The sequence below is a fragment of the Arvicola amphibius genome, chromosome 3, assembly GCF_903992535.2.
Source record: "Arvicola amphibius chromosome 3, mArvAmp1.2, whole genome shotgun sequence".
Lineage (NCBI taxonomy): Eukaryota > Metazoa > Chordata > Mammalia > Rodentia > Cricetidae > Arvicola > Arvicola amphibius.
This window is the reverse complement of record NC_052049.1, coordinates 106,568,401-106,591,498: the sequence shown is the minus strand read 5'-3', so window position 1 is coordinate 106,591,498 and position 23,098 is coordinate 106,568,401. Positions and strand designations below refer to the sequence as shown.

Below are 23,098 nucleotides of genomic sequence, written 5' to 3'. Positions count from 1 at the left end.
GGGGGTGTTGGGACGACCTAGGACTTAACATAGTGTAGGGAACCTTGATGGCTCTTTGGCCTGGAGAGGGAGGGAGTGGAGGTATGGGTGGAGGGAGGAGGGAAGGGGGAGGAGGAGGGAAGGAGATGGAAATTTTTAATAATAATAAGAAAAGGGAAAAAAGAAAAACGAAAAAAGAAAATCACAGTATATTAGTCAGGGTTCGCTAGAGTCAGAGAACTTATTAACTAAAACCTTCTCTTCATCTATCTATCTATCATCTATCTATCTATCTATCTATCTATCTATCTATCTATCATCTGTCTGTCTATCTATCTGTCTATCTATCTATCTATCTATCTATCTATCTATCTATCTATCTATCTATCTATCTATCTTTAGTGTGGGGCTGCGGGCAGGCCTGCTTTTCATCCTGCCCAGCTCCTGGCCGCCCGCTAGCTTTACCCGAAATAATTACACAGAAACTGTATTCTTTTAAATACTGCCTGGCTCATTAGTTTCAGCCTCTTACTCACATCTTGACTAACCCATATCTAATAATCTTTGTAACACCACGAATGGTGTCTTACCAGGAAAGATTCAGCACGTCAGACCTGGTGGCTGGCTTCATCGCATCTCTCTCCCTAGGAGAGGCACAGCAGTCTGACTAACTTAGGAGAGGCATGGCATCTGACTGAGCCATCTACCTCACTTCCTTCTTCCTGTTCTGTCTACTCCACCCGCCTAGGCTGGCCAAGGCAGTTTCTTTATTAAAACAGAAGACCCTCCCACATCATTTCCCCTTTTTCTGTTTAAACAAAAAGGAAGGCTTTAACTTTAACATAGCATAATTACATATAACAAAAGTTATCAAGTAAGAATTACAGTTACAGTATATATATATATATATCTACTTTATCTTTTATCATAACTAAGGAAAAGTACAACTATCTATCTATTCTTCAACTCCTTCAAAGACTTCAGAAGGATATAATATTACCTAAGTAAACAATAAGTAAGCAACTTCCAAACTCTAGAAATCACAGAAACATCTCACTGCCTGGACAGTCACCCAAAGTTCCTCTGTACCGTTGGGGCATCTATCTTCGACCTTTAGGCCCATAGTATCCAGAGACATTTCCATGAAGCAGGAAATTTCGAAGGCAGTTCATTCACTTTCTGCTGTGTCCTGCAGAATGTCTCGCAGACTCTTTCATGAGTCAGGAACCCCGAAAAATCATCTCACCTTTAGGCAAGTTCAGCAGTCCTCTCTCTGCAGATTCTTTGTGTCCAGTTTATGCAACAGTCCAGGCAAGAGCAGTTTCTTGCCCAAATGGCTATCAAACTCCATAAGGAGCTTCTTCGATGCCCACTTCCTCTTGAAGTAGCTGGTGCTGCCAGGAGCAGATGTGTTTCATTGTCATGAAAAGCCCTAAGTTATTAAAACATTTAAGTGGAATATTCTATAGTCTTTGAAAGATATTAGGAATGCCTATCTAACTGAAATATATCTCTATATATCTAGAAAATCTTACATGACTACAAGATTTACTATTATTGATGACTATCCATTAACAACCTATATACATTACATTTTTGAATGAACTACAAAATCATAATACCTTAATCAAGATCAGAAATACATATACATATAACAAAATTGACCTTAAATTTAAATCACTAAAGCAAAATCCATATCAATGCAAATTACTCATCTCCATATTATATCCCCCTTTAAATGTAAAAGAACACTCATAAACAATATTTGGGAACATGCGCGCAGTTATTTCTCTCCAAACTGCTTCTTGCTGAATGGGGACGCTGTTAATCAGATATTTCATGGTGTAACCTGTGTGCCACGTTCATCTCAGTCATCAGTTGGGTGAAGTAATTTTCAGAAGGTGTTCACAGCAACCTTTCAGGAGGGCGTGGTCTATCATACCATATTGGGATAGAAGCAATCCACAGAGTGTCATTTTCTGTAAAAACAAAAGAAGAATCTCTTTTCCAAAGTATCATATCCTTAGATCCAAATTCTGAAGTCAAGGTATTTTCAAGATATCTTTCTTGGATTAGTTCGGCAGCATTTATAAACAAATATCTTTTAGCAGCTGTTGCTTCTTCCTCAGCATTCAAACAATTCAAAGAGAGCATAATAGCATACAGTATCAAGATTCTCTGTGTACTTTCCATCTTTGTGCAGCTTTGTTTTAACCTCTATTCCTTTTATTTTTACATTTACTTTTTGAAACAGGTTCTCTGTATATCTTTGTCCTGGAATAACTCTGTAGACCAGGCTGTCCTTGAACTCATAGAGATCAGTCTGCCTCTGCCTCTGCCTCCCCAGAGCAGGGATTAAAGGTGTGTGCTACAACACCTTGAACTCACAGAGATCTCTGTCTCTGCCTCCCAGGCACTGGGATTGAAGGTGTGTGCTACCACACCTTGAAGTCACAGAGGTCAATCTACCTCTGCCTCCCAAGTGTTGGGATTAAAGGTGTGTACCACCACAACAAACTACTTCCTTTTTTCTTTTTCTTTTTTACCTTTAAGAACTTTAACGTTTAGCCTGAATATATTTTTAACACATTGTAAACCATTTAGATGTTTTCTTCGATTTTGACTCTTTCTTTTACTGTATATCTCTCTTTTTGTGACCACATGAGTCTTTAATTTACCAAACAATATCGGTAGGACTAAAGCCGTGACTTTTACAGCTAGATCCAGCCCATTCCTTAGCTATCCAGCCTCATGGCAGAGCTACCGGCTGTAGCCATGTTTATCACCACAACTCTGTGGCGTTTCAAGGTACTTGCCAGCGAGCAAGCTGCAACAGTGTTAAACAACACTCAAAAGCTCCATAGTCAGGACCGCCTGCTTAAAAGAGTCAGAGTTTGCCCTAGCAGGATGGCTCAGAAATCTGGCATTTTAAAACAGCACAACTTTTTTCCTGCTACAGCTGAAAACCGAAAAGCACACTTTCAAACCCAAGAAATTGCTGCTACCCAAGAAGCCATGCTTTACTCTATTCTTTCCCAAGCTTTCTCAAGCTTTCTGTGGATTCAGTTATCTATGTTGGGTGCCATTCTGTAGTGTGGGGCTGTGGGCAGGCCTGCTTTTCATCCTGCCCAGCTCCTGGCCGCCCGCTAGCTTTACCCGAAATAATTACACGGAAACTGTATTCTTTTAAATACTGCCTGGCTCATTAGTTTCAGCTTCTTACTCACATCTTGACTAACCCATATCTAATAATCTTTGTAACACCACGAATGGTGTCTTACTGGGAAAAATTCAGCACGTCAGACCTGGTGGCTGGCTTCATCGCATCTCTCTCCCTAGCAGAGGCACTGCAGTCTGACTAACTTAGGAGAGGCATGGCATCTGACTGAGCCATCTACCTCACTTCCTTCTTCCTGTTCTGTCTACTCCACCCGCCTAAGGGCTGGCCAAGGCAGTTTCTTTATTAAAACAGAAGACCCTCCCACATCATCTATCTATCTATCTATCTATCTATCTATCTATCTATCTATCTATCTATCTATGTGTATATGGGGATTTATTGGAAAAACTTACAGAATGCAGTCCAACAAGGGCTGTTAGTGAATGGAAAATTCATGAATATAGTAGATGCCCAGAACCACAAGAATGGATGTCTCAGCTGCTTTGTGTATATGCTAGAATCCCAAAGAAGTAAAACTTCAATGACAATGAAGTAATACCTGTGCTGACAAGGTGAGGGAACACAGAGAGATGTTGAAGTCCACAAGACTATTCAGTGAATGCACAGCTGAGAGACCAAAAGGCAGTTCCACAGGTAGGGTATAAATACATGTTCATATGGAGCAATGACTTTGCAGAGCTGTGGGAACACTTGTCTTTTGGAAACATCACTGTCATATCTGTGGAAACATTGGGAAGCATAATTCTTCATTTTAAAATGAGATTTTTCTTAAAGCACCTCAGCAGTGTGACTTATGCTGGACAAAACTTGCTCCATAACCCCATACCAGGAGGCCTTAGACGGATAACTTTCATTCTTTGTTCTAACACTCAAATTTACAGGGAGTCAATCCCACAAAGTTACCCACTAACCGAATACAGAAATTTTTATAGAAGACAGGCCCTAGCAGGAAGGCAGGACGTCCCACTTTTGCTAACAAAAGAATCTTGGCATTCTCAAATCTGGTTATCACCAAAGAGATTAGATAAGGAGAATGGGTGAATCCAGGATTCAGGTGTGTTTATTAACTTTATCTAATTGTTTGGAATGTCAGGTACTTCCCCTGGAATGCAGGCTCTTTCCTGGTATGGGTCACTGCTTTGTCCTGGAGTACTGCTTTGTCAGGTTCTACCTGTCCCTTTTGTGATTTTGATATGCATATTATCATTGTGCTGACCTGTGAAATACTCCACCTGTAATAACTGAAAACCTCATGGAGGTGAGCCCTCACTCTTACTCTGATTCTTCTTTCTACTTCTACTTCTTCCCCTTACTCTCCTTTCTTCTCCTTAGTCTTCCCTTTTTTTCTGCTTATTGTTTTTCTCCACTGGGCCCCTTTCACTTCATTTTCCCCTTGAATAAAAAATAAAGAAGATGCTGAGTTAATGAACTTAAGGTTAATTTTTACACTCAGATCCTGCCATAGACATCCAGTTCTGAGACCCAAGGGGGTACTGAGGCTGATACACAAGCACCCAATAGAGAGAAAAATAACACCCCACTTTTCTTCTTCAATTGTCCTTCCAACAGAAAGTGTGACACATATTACAGGTGTGTCTGCCAGCTTCCAGATCTAGATTAAGGACGTGTGTCATCTTTCCTCAGTATTTGGATCAAAGTTACGTTATCTTCTTACCTTAAGCTCCAGATCACAACTGTGACCTCCATTTCTGAATTGTAGTTTATTCCAGATATAGTAAATTCGACAAACAGGAATAGCTATCATAATCCACACCTTGTCAATTGGCATACAATCATATTACCATATTAATTTCCAAATGAAAATCAATGAACTGGATGTAATTATTGCTAAACGTAACTAAATAAAATACAAACGTGTTATAAATTTATAATAGTGGTAATGTTCCTTGGAGGACATCTTTTTAGTATCTCAATCAAAATTCACATCAGTTAAAACTCTCATTTCCGCAATGGTCACATGGCCTTAGATGGTATTTAGAACTGCCACCCTCTGCTACACATTCTGTATTTCTTCCAACATCTGCCAGTACTTCGCAAAGGTTTTGCATCTTTTCCTAGAGAAGTGGCCCATACCTTCATTCCTGAGAGACATGTGACCTTTGTCATACTTATTGGATGATAGTGTTCTTGTTTCTGATTAGTTTTAGTCGCAAGGCATACTATCACAAAGAGATGCCCTAAAGGCTCTCTTGCATTTCAGACATAATCCTTCTTATCTCTATTGTGCAGAGACAATCGAATTTCTCCATGCTAATCTGGATGTATCACCCTGCATAAGGTTGTTATTTCTTTCTTAATCTTTCTTTTTAAGAGCCTTTGCAGCCTAAATGGCCAGGGGAAAGTCTGCATTTAATGTTTAATAGAATATTTGCTGTTTTTAACAGGAAGCCTTCCTCTTTGGTACCAAAACTTCTAGGTTAACAGAACTTAGAGTGGCAGAAGTAGGACACAAAAATTTCTTAGAGTGTCAGTAGTAGGCATAGTTGTTGTTCTTCTTTTTTGGCGTGGGGTGTATCGCGGAGCCGGAGGAAGGGAGACCCAGGACGCAACCACGTGCATGGGAGGATTATTTATTAAGGGAAGGGGGTGCTCCACAGTGGGGGTCAAGGGAGGGAGGAAAAAGAGAAGGGGATAGAGAGAAAGAGAGAGAGAGAGAACAAGAGAGCACATGGCGGGGGGTTTTAAACTTTTAAAGGGGTACAGTGTTCTTGGGAAATGTAGTTTTTGGGTCCAGCGGGGTGAAACTGCAATCTGTGCTTGCGGCAGGGGCCTTCTGCTCACAAAGGCCTTCTGGGAGGTGTAGTCCTCATCCCATGAGAATCACAATAGTGAGTGGCATTATTCCCCTTCTTAGCCCATGATTCCTGGACCCATCAACACTGGCAATAGGAGAAATCATACCATATATAGGGTGCTGATTCAGAGCATATAGGTCTTTCTGGAGAAACTTGCCCCAGCTGTGAAGATGCTGAAACCTAATTGGTTTTGAAACTTTATCTTCTAAAGAACAAAGTCCATTAATCTTATAATCAGGGCAGCTTCTTAGGGATGCTGGAGAACATGTTAGTACTAGTGGATATCATGACTGTGGCCCATTCTCATGTTTCTCTGCCTGTGATGAGAGTTCCCTGGTCAGAAGCAATACTGTGTAAAATATAATGCAAGTGAACAATAAATTCTGCAAGTGGATTGAAGCATTGCATGTAGGAAAGAGAAATCCATAACCAGAATAAGCTTATAGTCCAGTAAGGACAAAGACTTGTCCTTTCCATGGATGATGTTGTCCCATGTAGTCAACCTGCTTGTAGGTTGATGGCTGGTCACTCCAGCAATGGCTTCATATCTGGGGCTCAGTTTTGGTCTCTGTTGATGTGCGACATCTCAACTCACCACCAGCTGTAGCCAAGTTGGCCATGATGAGTGCAAGTCTATGTTGTTGAACCCATACCTATCTCTCATCTTTGGCACTACGGCCCTATTCCTCGTGGGCCCATTGGACTCTGACATGAAGAGTTGGTAAAAGAGGCTGAGTAAAGACAGCAGAGTCATCCTGTCTACTTGAGTATTGTACTTTTCTGCTGAATTCCAGCATGATGTATAGAACCATCAGCCTGGCCTTAGTCTTCTCTTCTTCATTCAACCAATCTTAGGGATTAAATACCTCATGAGACTATAGATGTATGCTTGGCATCGGAAGGCATTGTAATAGGAGTAGAAACCATTGGCATTTGGCCACTTTTTCATAGAGTTTCTTTGTGCCTTCAAGACTTGCTTGGTCCTGATATCTTATTTACCACTTTCATTTGATAACAGATTGCAGCTGTGCATATTCTAATTTATAACTTGATGGAGCCAATAATACCCAGCTCATGATGGGCAATTCAGGTCACATAGTAAGCTAGTGACCAACCCTCTGTCAAATATTCAGTTTCTCCCAGTGACTGGAATTAATGGCATATGCTCATATGATTCACTATATTTATGTTTGAAACTGATTACATGGGCAAAAGTGGCAGATACTTTAAATGAATTTAAGAGGTACTATATTATTATAACTCTGCAGTGCTCCTTTTCTTGTATGTTATTTAGTTTTCTTCCTCCTTCTCTTTCTCTCTCTCTCTCTCTCTCTCTCTCTCTCTCTCTCTCTCTCTCTCTCTCTCTCTCTCTCTCTCTCTCTGTCTCTCCCTCTCTTTCTCTGAGTGTATGTGTGTTTGTGTGCAGACTATTTAGCACAAGCTACAAAATGCACATTGATGTTCCGACCTCTGTGTCCAGATTACTGGTACTGAAAGAATATACTACCACATGCAGCTTGAAAAATAATTTTTATGTTGCAAGTGTCTTTTTATTTTCTTTGGTTTTCACATTATGAATAGTCATTGTATTTTAAGCAGGGACTCATAGAAGTTTTATGACTTAAATTTATACAAAGTAGAAAAATTTACAAATAACCCCTAACTTTGCAGGATTCTGTTGTGGAATTCTGGCTATTTAGAACGTTTCTGGATCAATCTATGTTAGCATGTTCCAGCTGATTTTCCTCTGCTTTGAACTGTTCCTCTTCATTTGTACTGGCAGAAGGAACATGTGGACCATCTGCAGTATCTGTGTTTAATCCACTGAGTCTTCTTGATCATCACCAGTACTTCTCTCTTCAATTGTCTGTACCCAGGGTGTACTCACTACCACATCCTTTTCTGGGGACTGGCGATGACTCAGTAGCTTTGCCTGCCTTCTTTATAGGCCAGTTGTTTATTTCTCTCAACCCTCTGTTGCTGTTCTTCTGTTAGACTTCTTCTTGATTCAGAGGCCAACTTGTTTCTGTCAGATGACTTTTCAAAAAGGGATCAAATCCAGATGCAGTTGCACTGAGTTCAGTAGATTCTTCAACTTCATCTTTAATTCCAGCACTTGGGAGGCACAGGCAGGCAGATATCTGTGAGTTTAAAATCAGCCTGGTCAACAAACCAAGTTCCAGGATAGCTAGGACTGTAACACAGAAAAACTCTGTCTCTAAAGCCCCTAAAAAAATGGGCGGTTGTGGCACACACCTTTAATCCCAACAATTGAGAGGCAGAGGCAGGCAGATCTCTGTGAGTTCGAGGTCAGCCTCTCTAGGCACATCAACTATAGGCTCAGTATTTATTCACACATTCTTAACAAGAATAAAGTTGGAAGGGATTTGTGGCATGGAAGGAATGAACAGATAAAAAGAAAAAGTGATGTAATGTCTTTTTATTAACAATTTTTGAGGATTAATTTTAAATTAAAAAGAGGAGCTAGATAGATGACTCAACAGTTAGAGTGCTGGGTGCTTTTACAGAGGACCTTGATTCTATTCCAGGACCCTGCAAGCTAGTTAAGCCTTTGCTCTAATTTTAGTCCCAGGCATCTCCTCCCTTCTTCTGCACTCTGTAAATATTGTGCATAGGCACATGCAGGCAAAACATCATATAACTAAATATGTTGTAAAGATAGAAGAAAGAATGAATGAAATTGTCTACTGTGGGGTAAATAAAACCCTGAGACAACAAGCCAGGGCTCGTTAAAATGGACTCTTATTTTTCTTGTATGAGAGCAGCTGTGGCCTTTTGCCTAGTCAGCCTTCTCAGAGCAAAAGCAGCTTTGCTCTGATATTAATAAAGATCATCGTAACTGTTCTTGCAGAAGGACGGCATATAGGGCTGTTAGGTGACTCTTCTTTAAAGTTTTCTTGTTCTGTGTTCCGTGTCTTTTTTGTTTCTGAGAATTATGGTGTTGATACAGCTATCTTTTAGTTGAAATATCAAGACTGACAATTGACTTTTCAAAGTGTCATTTTCTTGATTTTCAGTTAAGAACTTATGATACAATATGAGCAAGCCAGAGGCATCTTTCTATCGTTTGTCTAATTTGCATTTGTTCTTACATGACTTTGAGGTAAGAATGTCCCTAAATGTCTCTGCTTTTATGCTGTGATCATGTTTAGAAGTGGATTTGTTAACTGAGCATGCTTAAAAATAGGGAGAACTTTACATTAGCATGTTCAGACTCACTAAGTAAAATCCTAATGCTTCCTTTGTTGAGGAAAACTGCTGTTTTGAAAATTACTCCCTTGCTCTTCCTGCCTCATGCAGGCTAGATTTTTTCCCCTCATTTCTTCTCTCTTGGCTTTTGAGATGTCTATTTTTGGTAGTCAAACTGACTATATTTGGGATTAACTAATAGACATAGAACTGATTTTACGTAAAGGCGTTTTTACTTAAGAGATTTTACTTAAAGGTGTTGAAATGGGAAAACCCTCCATTAATCTGGAAAACTTGAGATGATAGGACCCACTTTTAGCTGCTTGTTGTCGGTGCATACTTAAACACCATCATTCAAGAGGCAGAGCAGTGGGATTTTCTGAGTTTGAGACCAGTCTGGCCTTCAGAATGAGTTTCAGAACTACACAGATAAATCCTGCCATAAAAATCACATAAATAAATAAATACCCAAATAATACAAAGACTATGATCGAAATTTAACCAGGATCTCACAATCTCGTATCAGCAGTTACATATAAAGTATACTGAAGAAGAAAATTCTTTTATTTTTGGCTTCTTGCTCTACCTCTGCCTACCAAGCTCATTCCTTTACTAGCATTAGAGTCCACTTCTTTGGAAATTTGGTGTATACTGAAAACCAGCTTAGACATCGAGCCTCATGGACTGAAAACAACTAAATTCTTCACTTGATCTTAGACACGAGGCTGAGTAGTAATCAACTGGATTCTTCCATTGCCATTGGTAGGCAGCTATTTTTAGGTGACCAGGACCACAGTTTGTGAGACATTCTAATAAGCCCACTTCCTACTTAAGTGGTGAGATTCATTCTATCAATCCTGTTCATGTAGAGAATCTAGAAAAGTGCAGTTGTATATTTTATTCACCTGATCTTGGAGGGAGACCTGCTAGCTAACAATAGTGCTCATGAAGACATTTTTCCTAGCTCCATTATTCTCTATGTATTCAGATTTTCATGAATACTACCCTCTTTATTATTATTCATTTGCCTGGAGCTTGCTTTGAATTTTAGGAATAAAACCCATAAAGCAATGGAGCAATCATCCAGCTTTTCAATGTGGGAAAGACCTATCTTTTTTTTTTTTTTTTTTTTGAAACAGGGTTTCTCCATAGCTTTGAAGCTTTCCCTGGAACTAGCTCTTGTAGAACAGGCTGGACTCGAACTCACAGAGATCTGCCTGCATCTGCCTCCTTCCCACTCCACCCCCCTTGAGAACTGGGAATAAAGGCATGCACCACCACCACCTGGCAAGACCTATCATCTTGTTTGTGATCTGGTTCCTGCTTTTCTTCTTTTTTTTGGGTGGGGGGGAGGTTTGAGACAGGGTTTCTCTGTGGCTTTGGAGCCTGTCCTGGAACTAGCTCTGTAGACCAGGCTGGTCTCTAACTCACAGAGATCTGCCTGCCTGTGCCTCCCGAGTGCTGGGATTAAAGGCGTGTGCCACCATCGCCAGGCTCTGCTTTTCTTTTTTTTTTTCTGTTGGAAATCCCTGTGAAAGCCATGTTAAAAGTACCTTCAGTTCATCTGACTTCAGCATGAATCCACAGAACAAGCATCTCCTTTTGTAACTTTAAAACTCTCTCTAGTTGTTAATATTCTGGGCATCCTTTCCCCTGTGGGACAGGAAATTACTCCACCCAGCTAGCTTGTTAAACTGTACAAACTAGCTAGCTACTTTGCGTCCAGGAGGAAAAGGGGGAAGTTCCTACGGAGTGCAAGAAGATGAGACTGACTGCTTTTGTAGGGAGAGGCAAGTGTATGCATATGTTCTCAGATCTAGAAAAGAATTTTTGATGGGGTGGGAGGAATGACCAGGAACCAATGTGCTGTCTCTTTAAGCACACTATAGCCCAATGGGAGGTATTTCCGCCACTTAAGCCTCACTAGCCAATCATACCCTCCAGGTGACCTGCCAGTCAAAGCAGGGCAGGCCTCTTCCTGTCAAGCTCCTTCAGGCTTGACTTTGAAGAGGAGCTGGCGGCAGTGGTTTCCTGTCCTGTGGAGCATTTGCTGCTGCTGGGCGGTGGTAAACTGAGAGCTTTGGCGACCTGCAGAACGACAACATGGTGAGCAGGGAAATGCTGTCTCCTGGTGGGGACTAGCAGAGGATGCGGTGCGGGAGACGGTATGGTGTGTCCTCCCGGGATCTGGGTGGGAACCTGCACCGTATTCCCTATATTGTGAAGTCCCACATGTTCCCTGCTAACTCATGGGCTTAGGGGCAAGCCTCTGAATAACTTTGCTCTATGTCTTAATCTGCTTAAAATATTGGGAACAGGAAGCTGTGTGTACAAACACCTTCCTAGTCAACTTCAACAGGCTTGTTGCATCCATGGAAACATGTTGCCAAACTCAGGCCTAGATTCCCCAGTATCTTTTCAATATTGAGCACTTTGCATTTAGCTTTTAAATATAGTTGTTGCCGGGTGGTGGTGGCCACGCCTTTAATCCCAGCACGCGGGAGGCAGAGGCAGGTGGATCTCTGTGAGTTCGAGACCAGCCTGTTCTACAAGAGCTAGCTCCAGGACAGGCTCTAAAGCTGCAGAGAAACTCTGTCTAGAAAAAACCAATATGTATATATATATGTATATGTATGTATATATATACATACATATACATATATATATATACACATATACATATATGTATATATATGTATGTATACGTATATATGTATATGTGTGTATGTGTATATATATATGTGTGTGTGTGTGTGTGTGTGTGTGTGTTAAGAATAAGAGAAGCTCTGCTTGTGCAAGAAACCCAATTAGGTTAAATCAAACCAAATCAAAATGCCCATTGTTTTATTAAGTAAGATCACCTGAGGTGGCCGAGCACATGGTGGGGAGACAGGACAGCAAGGAGCTCATGGAGACCCCCAAACCACGTGTTCCTCCTCTAGGAGGCCCCTTAAATACCCTGTGGGACTAGTCCTGACCCCTCCCTTGTGGGGGGGTCGGTGGGGTCAGGACCTTGCAAGCTGGGATTTGGAGTCCAGAGCAAAGTAACTCCCAGGCCACGGGCTGGGGCTATGCCCCCTACTTAATAATAATATGAATTTATATTTAAATTTTTGGAGGTTATCAAAGGCTATCTCACATGTTGGGTGGCAATCCACTACTATACCATAATGTAGAAGAGGAGAATTGGTGATCCAAAGGATTTACCAATGCTTAGTGAGTAATTAAGTCTCACAAAGTAGAATTTAGCAGAGGGAGGACTGGTCTAAAACACCCAAAAGCTAAGGATATGCTAATCAGGGCTGGTAGAGATTAGAATGCTTGGGTATACATTGATCACCAGGATTGCCCAGATACTTGGCTCCAAACCGTTTCAAAGAAGCCATCAGTGATTTAAAAAAAATTTACTAGGCCCATCCAAATATCAAATAACAGGCCTCTTAACAAGCTGTTCACGGAGGCATTACAAGGTCACAACCAACCTTAAGGCCTGGTGTGCCTAAAAGTTCCAGTTTTCTTTTTGAGAAAAGCACAGTTCTGCCAAATGGGCAATATGACACCAGGTGACTTATATTTGAAATATAAAACACTGTTGTGTGAATGATTGGCCTGATCAATCAAAACTTTCATTTAGGACCTCAGACTGGGAGGAGGGATATTTTTGGAAGCTCTAGAAACAGCCCGAGACCTAAGCCATGTGAGTTTCCCTAATGACCTGATGTATTGATAATCAAACATAGATCCTTCTCTAAAAGCAGAAATATGCTTTGGAGCTGGTAATGGTCTGGTGCCAAGGACTTTGTGGAGGGGCTGCCTCAGCTCTGTAGAACCCAACTCAGAGCTATGGATATCAGTACCAAGATCACTCTTCACTAAACAAAGTTTTTGAAATACCCTGTGTTCCCCTTGTGTAGAATTGTTGGGCTAGCCTCCTCCTAAATTTGTCTCATTGGATGATAGTTTCTACTGACTTCATGAAATTTTTTCATTTTTCCTCTGGAAGTAGTATATAAAATGCTAGCTGATGTCTTCTGTTTTTTTGGTTTTCTGAGACAGAGATCCTCTGGGACAGTTCTGACTATCCTGGAACTCTGTAGACCAGGCAGGCCTTGAACTCATAGAGAAGCTCGTGGCTCTTTCCCCTGTGTCTTGGGATTAATGGTGCATGCCACCACCACTAGCAAAATGCTATTTTCTTTAGAAGCTTAGTAGGCATGGGACGTATCTTCTGCAGGACCTCACACCCTGTGTGTTTTACCTTTTAGTTGTCCTATCTGTCTCATTCCCTGTGACCTTCACCTTAGAACACTGTCAATGAAGAACGAACTGATGTAACAGGTCTCTGGTATACTTAAAATATTCTTGGAATATTTTTGCTGTGTAATTCTGCCATCTTCCTAAATGTCTAGACTGTAAAGTTGCCTGTTTCTGTTTCGGTTGTTTAAAGTGTAATCTGGACCATGAACCTAAGGGATACTTAAGGATAATAGCAAATATTAAATGTAAAATTTGTCCACCCTGGTTTCCCCTTGAGCATTGGCCAGAGATTGATGTATGCCATCATCAAAGAGACATTCCTTTATTAATCTCCTAAGGGTGTGAAGTTATTTCTCAGTGGAAAGGCATATAAATTCTAGAACTGCTGCATTTCCATCCAGATACAAAAATTATTTCCCAGACAACTTCTCTTATGTTGACTCAGTCCCTGGCTGTTGCTTTCCAGGGCAATGATCTTGAGTGTCCTCTACATTAAACCTTCAAAATTCTTAAATGACTGCACCACCTCACAGTTTTAAAATTATGCATTTGAGTCATGTATTTGACTATCCAATGCACTCACAGGGAAAGGATTTGCATATGGAGCATCCCTTCTATCTTCAGTCCACAATAGGGAAAATAGTTTATTATGTGCACTGCAGGGGATACAGCATAGGCAATCAGCTGTTGGAGCCAGTATTATAAAAAGGGTCCAATTGTGGTAGTGGGAGTGGTTTGTAATTTCCCAGCATGTTTAAATTATTGTCGTGTGAATGAACACAGACCAGAGTACTTGGGTGTCCAGATTGGGAAGCTTTCTTGAGTCAAGGAACATTGAATTAGCAATTAAGCAACTATCCTCTGCAGATATGATCAATCTTGCTTCATACATTTATGTTGGCTCAAAAACTGTTGTTGAAAAACAGGCCATTGACTAACTCTATGTGTCAGATTACAGATCTCAGCAGCCAACATATGTATATGGGCAATATCAGTCTATCTCTTATTAATGATATCCTGACTCTCAGGGAAGGGCCTACTCTTTTTTTTTTTTTTTTTTCTCATGGTTTATTTTTTTTTTATATTTAAAAATTTCCATCTCCTTCCCTCCTCCTCCCCCCTCCCTCCCCTCCTTCTCCCCTTTCTCTCCCCTCCTTCTCCCCCTTCCCTCCCCTCCCCTCCACCCATACCTCCCCTCCCTCCCTCTCAAGGCCAAGGAGCCATCAGGGTTCCCCACTCTATGCTAAGACCAAGGTCCTCCCAACTCCCCCCAGGTCCAGGAAGGTGATCGACCAAGCTGAGAAGGCTCCCACAGAGCCCGTCCATGAAGAACAATCAGAGCCCAGAGCCATTGTCCTTTGCTTCTCAGTCAGCCCCCGCTGTTGGCCACACTCAGAGAGACGGGTTTGGTCGCATGATCCATCAGTCCCATTCCAACTGGAGTTGGTGATCTCCCATTAGTTCTGTCCCACCGTCTCCATGAGTGAACGCACCCCTCTCGTTCCTGACTTTCTCCCTCATGTTCTCGCTCCTTCTGCTCCTCATCGGGACCTTGGGAGCTCAGTCCAGTGCTCCAATGTGGGGCTCAGTCACCTTCCCCATCTGTCGCCAGCTGGAGGTTCCCTCACGGTCCTGACTTTCTTTCTCATGTTCTCTCTCCTTCTGCTCCTCATCAGGACCTTGGGAGCTCAGTCCGGTGCTCCAAGGTGGGGCTCTGTCATTTTCTTCATCTATCGTCAGGTGGAGGTTCTATGGTGATATGCAAGAAATTCATCAGTATGGCTATAGGAACTGGCCTTTTCAGGCTCCCTCTCCTCAGCTGCCCAAGGAACTAACTGGGGGCGTCTCCCTGGAAACCTGGGAACCCCTCTAGGGTCAAGTCTCTTGACAACCCTCAGGTAGCTCCTTAAATTCAGATATATGCTTCCCTGCTCTCATATCCACCCTTCGTATATCCCAAGCACCCCATTCCTCCGAGCTCGCCCCGCTCTCCCCTTCACACTTTTCTCTCCCCATCTTCCCTTGGCCCAGTCTTGCCCAACCCTCAAGTTCCCAATTTTGCCTGGCGATCGTGTCTACTTCCAATATCCAGGAGGATTACTATATCTTTTTGGGGAGTTCACCTTCTTATTATCTTCTCAAGGATCCCAAACTTATAGGCTCGATGTCCTTTAATCATGGCTAGAAACCGAATATGAGTGAGTACATCCCATGTTCATCTTTATGGGTCTGGGTTACCTCACTCAGAATAGTGTTTTCTATTTCCATCCATTTGCCTGCAAAATTCAAGATGTCATTGTTTTTTACCGCTGAGTAGTATTCTAGCATGTATATATTCCACAGTTTCTTCATCCATTCTTCCACTGAAGGGCATCTAGGCTGTCTCCAGGATCTGGCTATTACAAATAATGCTGCTATGAACATAGATGAGCATATGCTTTTGTTGTATGATTGGGCATCTCTTGGGTAGATTCCCAATAGTGGAATTGCTGGGTCCTGGGGTAGGTTGATCCCGAATTTCCTGAGAAACCGCCACACTGCTTTCCAAAGTGGTTGCACAAGTTTGCATTCCCACCAGCAATGGATGAGTGTGCCCCTTACCCCACAACCTCTCCAGCAAAGGTTATTATTGGTGTTTTGGATTTTAGCCAATCTGACAGGTGTAAGATGATATCTCAAAGTTGTTTTGATTTGCATTTCCCTGATAGCTAGGGAGGTTGAGCATGACCTTAAGTGTCTTTTGGCCATTCGAACTTCTTCTGTTGAGAATTCTCTGTTCAGTTCATCGCCCCATTTTTTAATTGGGTTAATTGGCATTTTACCGTCTAGTCTCTTGAGTTCCTTATATATTTTAGAGATCAGACCTTTGTCAGTTGCAGGGTTGGTGAAGATCTTTTCCCAGTCAGTAGGCTGCCTTTGTGTCTTAGTGACAATGTCCTTTGCTTTACAGAAGCTGCTCAACTTCAGGAGGTCCCATTTATTCAATGTTGCCCTTAAAGTCTTTGCAGCTGGGGTTATGCATAGGAAACGGTTCCCTGTGCCCATTTGTTGTAGAGTACTTCCCACTTTCTCCTCTATCAATCTCAATGTGTTCAAATTAATATTGAGGTCTTTAATCCATTTGGACTTGAGTTTTGTGCATGGTGATAGATATGGATCTACTTTCATTCTTCTACAGGTTGACATCCAGTTATGCCAGCACCATTTGTTGAAGATGCCCTCTTTTTTCCATTGTGTACTTTTGGCTCCTTTATCAAAAATCAGGTGTTCATAGGTTTGTGGTTTAAGATCCGGGTCTTCTATACGATTCCATTGGTCAACTTCTCTGTTCTTATGCCAATACCAAGCCGTTTTCAATACTGTAGCTCTGTAATAGAGTTTGAAGTCAGGGATGGTAATGCCTCCAGAAGTACCTTTATTGTATAAGATTTTTTTGGCTATCCTGGGTTTCTTGTTTTTCCATATAAAGTTGATTATTGTCCTCTCAATCTCTGTGAAGAATTTTAATGGGACCTTGATTGGGATTGCATTGAATCTATAGATTGCTTTTGGTAGAATTGCCATTTTTACTATGTTGATCCTCCCAATCCACGAGCAGGGGAGATCCTTCCATTTTCTGGTATCCTCTTCAATTTCTTTCTTCAAAGACTTAAAGTTCTTGTCAAATAAATCCTTCACTTCCTTGGTTAGCGATACTCCCAGATATCTTATGCTATTTGTGGCTATTGTGAAAGGTGATACTTCTCTGATTTCCCTCTCTGCTTCCTTATCCTTTGTGTATAGGAGGGCGACTGATTTTTTGGAGTTGATCTTGTATCCTGCCACGTTACTGAAGGAGTTTATCAGCTGTAGGAGTTCTTTGGTGGAGTTTTTGGGGTCGCTTATGTATACTATCATATCATCTGCAAATAATGAAAGTTTAACTTCTTCCTTTCCAAATTGAATCCCCTTGATTCCCTTATGTTGTCTTATTGCTATTGCTAGAACTTCAAGCACTATATTGAAGAGATAAGGAGAGAGTGGACAGCCTTGTCGTGTTCCTGAATTTAGTGGGATAGCCTTGAGTTTCTCTCCGTTTAATTTGATGTTAGCTGTCGGCTTGCTGTAAATAGCTTTTATTATATTTAGGAATGACCCTTGTATCCCTAATCTCTCCAAGACCTTTATCATAAAAGGGTGCTGAATTTTGTCAAATCCTTTTTCAGCATCTAATGAGATGACCATATGGTTTTTTTCCTTCAGTTTGTTTATATGATGGATTACATTAATAGATTTTCGTATGTTGAACCAGCCCTGCATCTCTGGGATGAAGCCTACTTGATCGTAATGGATAATTTTTCTAATGTGTTCTTGGATTCGGTTTGCCAGTATTTTATTGAGAATTTTTGCGTCCATGTTCATGAGTGAGATTGGCCTGTAATTCTCTTTCTTGGTTGAGTCTTTGTGTGGTTTAGGTATCAGGGTAACTGTAGCTTCATAGAAGGAATTTGGCAGTGACTCTTGTGTTTCTATATTATGAAATACCTTAAGGAGTATAGGTATTAGGTCTTCTTGGAAGTTCTGGTAGAATTCCGCATTGAAACCATCTGGTCCTGGGCTCTTTTTGGTAGGGAGGTTTCTGATAACAGTTTCTAATTCTTCGCGACTAACAGGACGATTTAGAGCATTTACCTGGTCCTGGTTTAACTTTGGTATATGGTATTTATCTAAAAAACTGTCCATTTCTTTTACATTTTCCAATTTTGTGGCATACAGGCTTTTGTAGTAAGATCTAATGATTTTCTGAATTTCCTCTGTGTCTGTGGTTATGTCCCCCTTTTCATTTCTGATCTTGTTAATTTGCGTGTTCTCCCTCTGCCGTTTGATTAGTTTGGCTAAGGGTTTGTCAATCTTGTTGATTTTCTCCAAGAACCAGCTTCTTGTTTCATTGATTCTTTGGATTGTTTTCTGTGTTTCTATTTTGTTGATTTCTGCCCTCAGTTTGATTATTTCCAGTCTTCTACTTCTCCTAGGTGAGTCTGCTTCTTTTTTTTCCAGAGCTTTCAGGTGTGCTGTTAAGTCACCAATGAGTGCTTTCTCCGTTTTCTTTAAGTGGGCACTTAGTGCTATGAACTTTCCTCTTAGCACTGCTTTCATTGTGTCCCATAGGTTTGAGTATGTTGTGTCTTTGTTTTCATTAAATTCAAGAAAGACTTTAATTTCTTTCTTTATTTCTTCCTTGACCCAGGTGTGGGTCAGTAGTTGACTGTTCAGTTTCCATGAGTTTGTGGGCCTTCTGGGGGTAGCATTGTTGTTGAATTCTAATTTTAATCCATGGTGATCCGATAAGACACAGGTGGTTACTAATTTTTTTTGTAACTGTGGAAGTTTGCTTTGTTACCAAGTATATGGTCAATTTTCGAAAAGGTTCCATGAGCCGCAGAGAAGAAGGTATATTCTTTCCTCTTTGGGTGGAATGTTCTATAGATGTCTGTTAAGTCCATTTGGTTCATTACCTCCATTAAGTCTTTCAATTCTCTGTTAGGTTTCTGTCTGATTGACCTGTCCATTGGTGAGAGAGGAGTGTTGAAGTCTCCAACTATTAGTGTGTGTGGTTTGATGGCTGCCTTGAGTTCTAGAAGTGTTTCTTTTACATAAGTGGGAGCTTTTATATTAGGGGCATAGATATTCAGGATTGAGACTTCATTCTGAAGGATTTTTCCTGTTATGAGTATAAAGTGTCCCTTTCCATCTCTTCTGATTGATTTTAGTTTGAAGTCAACTTTGTTGGAAATTAGTATGGCCACACCCGCTTGTTTCTTAGGGCCATTTGCTTGATAAACCTTTTCCCAACCCTTTACTCTGAGTAGGTGCCTGTCTTTGTGGTTGAGGTGTGTTTCTTGTAAACAGCAAAATGTTGGATTCTGTTTTCGTATCCAGTCTCTTAGCCTGTGCCTTTTTATAGGTGAATTGAGTCCATTGATATTAAGTGATATTAATGACCAGTGGTTGTTAACTTCAGTCATTTTTAGTAGTAGAGTTTGTGTGTTTCCCTTCTTCTAGTTGTGCTGGTGAAGGGTCGCTAGATGCCTGAGTTATTGTCGGCGTTGTTGGACTCCTTGGTTTGTGATTTTCCTTCTATTACTTTCTGCAAGGCTGGATTTGTGGCTGCGTATTGTTTAAATCTGTTTTTGTCCTGGAATATCTTGTTTTCTCCATCAATGGTGAATGCAAGCTTTGCTGGGTATAATAGTCTAGGCTTGCATCCATGTTCCCTAAGTGTCTGTAGCACATCTATCCAAGCTCTTCTGGCTTTCATGGTTTCCATTGAGAAATCAGGTGTAATTCTGATAGGTTTCCCTTTATATGTTACTTGACCTTTTTCCTTTGCAGCTCTTAATATCTGTTCTTTATTCTGTATGTTTTGTGTTTTGATTATTATATGGCGTGGGGATGCTTTCTTTTGATCCAGTCTATTTGGTGTTCTGTAGGCTTCTTGTACCTTCATAGGAACATCCTTCTTTAGGTTGGGGAAGTTTTCTTCTATAATTTTGTTGAATATGTTTTCTGGGCCTTTGAGTTGTAATTCTTCTCCTTCTTCTACCCCAATTATTCTTAGGTTTGGTCTTTTCATGGTGTCCCAGATTTCCTGAATGTTTTGTGTTAAGAATTTGTTAGATTTGTTTAGTTCTTTAATCTGTGAGTTTATTTCCTCTATAGTATCTTCAGAGTCCGAGATTCTTTCTTCCATCTCTTGTATTCGGTTGGAAATACTTGTCTCTGAAGTTTCTGTTCGTTTACTCAGAGTTTCCATTTCTAGTCGTCCCTCAGATTGTGTTTTCTTCAATACCTCCATTTCATTTATCAGGTCTTGTACTGTTTCCCTTACCTGTTTGATTGCTTTTTCTTGTTTTTCTTGTTTTTCTTGGGTATCTTTGAGAGATTTATTTATTTCGTCTACCTTTTTGTTTGTCATCTCCATTTCTTTATGGCAGTTTTTTACCTCCTGTTTAAGGTCCTCTATTATTTTTATAAAGTACTGTTTAATGTCGGTTTCTTCTATATCTTCTGGGGTAGGGTGTTCAATTCTTGTTGTTTCGGGATGTCTGGCTTGTGGTGATGTCATGTTGCCTTTCATGTTGTTGGAGGAGCTCCTGCATTGGCGCCTGCCCATCTCTTCCCCAAAGAATGATGGATCCTTCTGCAGACTGTGAGGTCCCCTTGCAGGCCAAGCAGCTCTCAGACAAAGGACTACCTTGCTCCGGGCAGTCAAATGAAGGAAGGGACCTCCCACCGGCCTGGGTGCACTCAATTCCGGGTCCCCAGAGCCCAAACAGGCTGAGCTGTGGGATTTTGTGGCCCCAAAGATGGGAGGATGAGGAAGGGGGAGGGGGGGAGGATTCTGGGTGCAAGCTGGGAAGGGACAGGGAGAGAGAGGCGGTATCCGGGGAGAATAACCCCTGCAGGAAGAGCAGGAAGTGTGCTGGTGGCAGGGGGAGTTGTGGAGAGTCGGTGGTCCCTCTCTGGGCAGCTGCCGCGGTTCGGGCAATCACTCCTCACTCACCCCAAAGAACGATGGATCCTCCTGCAGACTTTCAGGTCCCCTTGCAGGCCAAGCAGCTCTCAGACAAAGGCCTACCTTGCTCCGGGCAGTCAAATGAAGGAGGGGACCTCCCACCGGCCTGGGTGCACTCAATTCTGTGTCCCCAGAGCCCAAACAGGCTGAGCTGTGGGATTTTGTGGCCCCAAAGACGGGAGGATGAGGAAGGGGGAGGGGGGGAGGATTCTGGGTGCAAGCTGGGAAGGGACAGGGAGAGAGAGGCGGTATCCGGGGAGAATAACCCCTGCAGGAAGAGCAGGAAGTGTGCTGGTGGCAGGGGGAGTTGTGGAGAGTCGGTGGTCCCTCTCCGGGCAGCTGCCGCGGTTCGGGCACTCACTCCTCACTCACCCCAAAGAACGATGGATCCTCCTGCAGACTTTCAGGTCCCCTTGCAGGCCAAGCAGCTCTCAGACAAAGGCCTACCTTGCTCCGGGCAGTCAAATGAAGGAGGGGACCTCCCACCGGCCTGGGTGCACTCAATTCTGGGTCCCCAGAGCCCAAACAGGCTGAGCTGTGGGATTTTGTGGCCCCAAAGACGGGAGGATGAGGAAGGGGGAGGGGGGGAGGATTCTGGGTGCAAGCTGGGAAGGGACAGGGAGAGAGAGGCGGTATCCGGGGAGAATAACCCCCCTCCCTACTCTTTTTTCAAAGTCAGTATAGAAAGTTTTATTTTATCTTAAAAGTGCATTATTATCATCCCTTTAAAAATCACTTTTTGGTATTAGTTTCAAATACTTTAAGTGTATTGCTGCTGTTGTCTCTGTTTCTGTTCGCCAATGTTTCTAAGTCATTAATAGTTTTATTTCTTTCAAGTTATGTTGATTTCTGTGTAGAGCAGTGTCTCCTGTAGTTTAGGCTCGCCTCGTGCTGTGTAATTGAGAACTATTTTCAACACCTAATCCTGCCTCTGCTGCCCAGTGTTGGAAAGAGTCCTGCAACTCCTTCCAGGTTTGGCCTTGAGTAGTCAGAGAGAAAGAAAAATAGAGCAGTTAATGAGTGTCTGCTAATCTATCTGGCTTTTATTGGGGACTTAGAAATGAAGAGGGATTGGTATGAGAATTGAACTCATTGACCAACTTTGAAGCTGGTGGAGACACAGTGCAGGAAGTGAGAGGTTGGCCTGAGGGTAAGAGCTTTCCTCCTTAAACCGAGATTACTTTTCTGGAATCAAGTAGTTTATTGTAGAGGCTGTATGATTGTCCTGATCGACCATTGTTTGCAGTCCATGGACCTGGGCCATCAAGAGTCTGGGTAAGGGACTGACCTTATCCTGAAACCTAATTGCTATGTATACAGTAGTTCATCCAAAATAGAAGATCTGGGTTAAATGTTGTGTCCCTGCTTAATAAGACTGCTACTTTTCTGGATTAAGATCTTCATCATTAGAGAAAATATATAAAACATATTTATTGTGCTCTAATACAAATCCCTATTCTCTGGAGCACATGGCCACAAAGCCTGTTTCAACGTTTCAAAATAATTTTTTTGATTGAAGCTACATCATATTCACATTATCTTTCTTCCTTCTGAGCCATAACATGATCCTGATTTTTTCTAATTCATGGTCTGTATTTCTTTATCAACACTTACACAGTAACAGTAGATACTTTATGAATGGGCCTTGTGTTTGTCTTCAGGATTTTGCATCTCTGAGTCTATGGGATGTCTGCACTGGAAAGTGAGTGTGTAATGGAATGTGCACACAGATGACCCTGTACTTTCTGTGAGGAACAGGATGTGCTCTAGGAGAATCAAATAATGTGTACTAAATACAAACTATCTAAACTAGAGCCTGGTCTGCTGGGCTGGAAAGGCAGAATTGGAAGGGCTGTGCTGTCTGAGTCATTTGATCTCTGATCCTCCTATAGAGGAGCTGCTAATATTGTGAGGCCCAGCTGGGTGTCCCTAGCCAGTGAGGAATTCTGGGAAGGGTTAGCAATGGGGAGTACTAGTGGCAGACAGTTTGTGGGTTCTTTCCATGATTCTATTCTGCCTCTGCTGTAGTAGTAGTAAGGAAGATCACAAGCTATACCGTGGTGAGTGTTGGGTGTTGAGCTCTGTTGAACTGTCATTTCT

General features: G+C 41.8%; 1 pseudogene; it reads left to right on the top strand.

Annotated features, from left to right (window-relative positions):
• Positions 1 to 23,098, top strand: part of LOC119809331 — a 67,168-nt pseudogene that overhangs the window by 19,336 nt on the left and 24,734 nt on the right.